The following is a 4,154-nucleotide window of genomic DNA, read 5'->3' as shown; positions in this document are numbered from 1 at the left end:
ATATATATATATATACACACACGTGGTGGGTGAGTATAATTTCCGTGAAATAACTTTAGGATAGGCAGTAGGTATGATACGTAGACCAATACTTGGCTTGTGAGTTGTTTAATAGTAAATTTAGTAGTGGCGGTAGTGTTGTTCTTAGACACCTACAGAAACATTGGGGTATGTGTGTAAGTGTTTAAAAAAAAAAAGGCACGCTTACTGCTGATTTTTCTGTTTCTCTCTTAGTGGGTTTAATATGTCTGTGTCCACACTCACATATACATGTACATACATACACACCACTACCACCTTAACTAATAGATATACAGTCTCTCTCTCTCTCTTTCTCTCAGTTTTTTACGCACTCCGTCGGTTTATCATTCCAAAATATCAGTGATCACTAGATAGGAGTGACATTCGTTTGAAATTACCATTATTGTTTGTGTGTGTGTGTGTGTGTGTGTGTTCGTGCGCGCGCGCGGTGTTAACCTTTATATGTATGTAGCAAGTTGTGATTTTATTCTATAAAGGAAGACTGGTGAAAATACGTAAATAAAAAAAAAAAGAAAAAGCTTATGGTCGCCGCCCATCACTTCATTCTATCATACGCATACACTATTTCACTTTATATAATACATACCCGCGGTTTTCTCTAGTCACACTCACCACACACCGTCTCCTCACTCACTGTCTCGCTCTCTTTCACATATACTTTTTCCTCACACTCTCTCCTTCACACTCACGTCCTTCTCTCTATTACATATTGTCTTCTCTTTTGCTCTCACACTTTTCTCAAACAGTTTTTTTTTCCATGTACTGTATCTTTCATCTTAACAATAGTCTTCTCTCTCTCTCTCTCTCTCCCTCTTCTCTCTCTTTCTCTCTCTCATACACACATACATTCACATCCACGTTGCACACTAACTTCCTTACACTGTCAGCACTCTTGTCCCTATACCGCAACTCTAAATTGTCATTTCTTTCTAAATTCTACCCTGACAAGCTATGTCCAAATTATTCCTATCATTCTACTCCTGTCTCTTACTCTATGATTAACTCTCTTACACTTTCTATTCCTGCTCTTTGTTTTCCTCTATTTGTTCCTTCCATTCATTATATTTTCGTTCTCATCCTTACTCAATCATCATTTTCCTCAACTTACACTTTTCTCAGATCCTATACCATTCTTCCCTTTTTTACTGAAACCCATCTCTCTATCTCATATGCCAGCGTTTCTTAAAGTGGGTTCCGAAGGAACCCAGGTTTTTATGAAAACATATTTGGATTTCGTGAGATGTGTTTTTGAAAAATTTAATAAAAGCCTATTTTATATTTTTATACTTAAAACTTACCATTTAAAAAAAGAAAAAGTGGTATGTTTATATACATAAATTATCTCCCTAAAATAAGTTTCATTTAATGTCTTATTAAAAGTAGGGCGGGGTGTCCGTAAAATATAGCTTCTGGCCACCTTGATTTACTTTTTACTTGTTTCAGTTTTTGGACTGCACCGCCTTGATGAGGTTTAGTAGAACGAATCACCCACCCCCCAACAGTACTTATTTTTAAAGCCTGGCATTTATTCTGTTGATCTTTTGCCGAAGCGCTAAGTTACAGGGACGTAAACAGAACAACACTAAGGGACAAAGACACAGCTACATATGCAAGGGCTAGCTGAAAAGTTCATAAGCTCACTATGAAGGAGTATTACTAGAGTTGTGAAATCTTGCGTGCAATAATTTCAACTCATTAATAACTGCATTGTTTCTTTCCTGGTAAATTGACATTTGGCTTTTGAAAGAAGACTTCAAAAGTAACAAGTAGTGACTTCTTTTGAAAATGGACAAAATTTGGCATTGTGGTGTTATCAAGTATTGGCAGGAAAGGGGTCTAACCCCCAATGATTTTTATGCTGACATGGTTACTACATTAGGGGATGAAGTTCCAGCTTTATTAACTGTGCAAAAGTGGGCTGCTGAATTTAGGAGGGAAAGGATAGTCTTGAAGACGACCCAAGATCTGGACTTCTTGCAACTGCCACCACCAAGAAAAACATTGATCCTGTACACCACATGGTGATGGATGAAAGGCAATTGACTTATAAATTAAATAGCCAATGTTATTAGCATATCCCGTCAGAGAGTTGAGAATATGAACTTGGTTGGTGGATGCCACGTCTTCTGACACCTGGCTGATCACATCACAAGAAAATGTGGCATTGTTTCAGGCAGATACAGCTGGTTTCCTTGAATGTTTCCTGACCCAGGATGAGCGTTGGTTTCATCACTTTGCATCAGAGACAGAGATAATCCATGCAATGGAAACACCCCTTCCTCACCTGCTCTGGAGAAAGCTATGGTCATTTCATCTGGAGAAAAGTTGATGGCCTCAGTTCAAGAGGGCCATGTCATCAATGGAGAGTACTATGCCAACTTGCTGAGGCAGTTAGGAAAGGTTATCAAGACCAAACGCCTAGGGAAACTGACGAAAGGAATCTTGTTTTATCAAGACAACGCTCCAGCACACAAATCCTTGTTTTAGCGGCTGCTGTGCATGACTGTGGCTTTCAACTTGTTGATCACCATCCCTATTCTCCTGATCTGGTCCCATCTAATTATCTATTCTTTTATTTGTTTCAGTCATTTGACTGCGGCCATGCTGGAACACTGCCTTTAGTCGAACAAATCGACCCAAGGACTTACTCTTTGTAAGCCTAGTACTTATTCTATCAGTCTCTTTTGCTGAACCACTATTTTACACCAACATCGGTTGTCAAGTGAGTGGGTGGAAGAGACAAACACACACACACACACACACACACACACACATGACGGGCTTCTTTCAGTTATTGTCTACCAAATCTACTCACAAGGCTTTGGTCGGCCCGAGGCTATAGAAGACACTTGCCCAGGTGCCACGCAGTGGGACTGAACCCAGAACCATGTGGTTAGGAAGCAAGCTACTTACCTCACAGCCACTCCTGTTCACAAACATGAAATAACACTTGTCTGGGAGCTAGTATCGCAATGGTGATGACGTGATATCTGCTGTTGCTGAGTTCTTTACCAATGGGTTCTGAGCACTACAACACCAATGGAAGAAGTGTGTGAACCGTTGAAAAATAAACTTCATTTGATCACATTCCATGAGGGTATCTTATTCAGCCTGTAAACTTTTCAGCTGACCCTCATATATACGACGGGCTTCTTTCAGTTTCCGCCAACCAAATCCATTCATAAGGTTTTGATTGGCCCAGAGCTATAGTAGAAGATACTTGCCCAAGAACTCAACTATGAAACTGAAAATGTATCTTGGGAATTGATTTGGAAACTCCTTATTAATGGTCCATTGTTGTCCTCTTTCTCTTGTATTTTTTTAACCACATTGGTGCCCAGAGGGCAGCTGATTTCCGCAACAAAACATATCTTTTCCTTGTGGCTCCACACAACAATGTCTGGCCAGTTGTGTTTTAACTTAGTGGCTATTTGAATTTTTAAGTTCCACCAATATTCTTTTCACCCATCAGTCTCAATATTGTAGTAATAATAAACATATAACGAAGCAGGGTAACAAATAACGTAACAATCCAACAAACTTTCCACGAACTAACAAACGATATTCCAACAAACTACCAAAATGACACCTTACGACTTCCTTCAATTAACGCCTACTCTGTTTCCTATCTCACTCAGACTGCTACTGTTTATAACTGTTCGGTCAGTCTATTCTCGGAGAGGGTGTCGTGAATCTCGCCATAACCTCCCTTGAGATTTCGACTTCCGTAGAAAACAAAATTTATTTTCTTTTATTTTTTCTTTCTTTCTTTCCAACACCTCTCTTTTTGAGATTTTGATTCCTTAGGGAGTTCAATACCTTTTCCGCTTAGGAATTATTTTCAAACGTTCAGTCTGTTTACGTTTCCTGCTACTGCTCCTTCTAGGCTCAATCTCTTTTGGTGCTGGCCCATCGAACATGTAAAAAAACTTCCATTGGAATTTCCTTCCTTTCTTCCATATGTTTAGTTTTCAATTGATTTAAATGTCGTTTATGCTCCCTTCGTTGGCCTTTTATTAAATACATCATGTTTCCATTTCTTTTAGTCACTATACCGTCTTTCCAACCTTCTTTAAGCATTCCTGTATATTTTGAAATGGACTTTGTCTCCC

The 4,154-nt window shown here is 39.0% G+C and overlaps 1 protein-coding gene across 1 annotated transcript in view; it reads right to left on the bottom strand.

The window, feature by feature from the left end:
• Nucleotides 1-3,557, bottom strand: part of LOC106869322 (MATH and LRR domain-containing protein PFE0570w-like) — a 101,403-nt gene extending 97,846 nt beyond the window's left edge. Inside the window, exon 1 of the mRNA XM_052972392.1 lies at nucleotides 2,956-3,557. The gene's annotated coding sequence lies outside the window, so the exon portion shown is untranslated. The remainder of the gene's footprint in view (nucleotides 1-2,955) is intronic.
• Nucleotides 3,558-4,154: the final 597 nt, after the last annotated feature.

The sequence above is a fragment of the Octopus bimaculoides genome, chromosome 13 (genome assembly GCF_001194135.2).
Source record: "Octopus bimaculoides isolate UCB-OBI-ISO-001 chromosome 13, ASM119413v2, whole genome shotgun sequence".
Lineage (NCBI taxonomy): Eukaryota > Metazoa > Mollusca > Cephalopoda > Octopoda > Octopodidae > Octopus > Octopus bimaculoides.
Note: the sequence above shows the minus strand (reverse complement) of the source record. Positions and strands in the feature narration are given on the sequence as shown.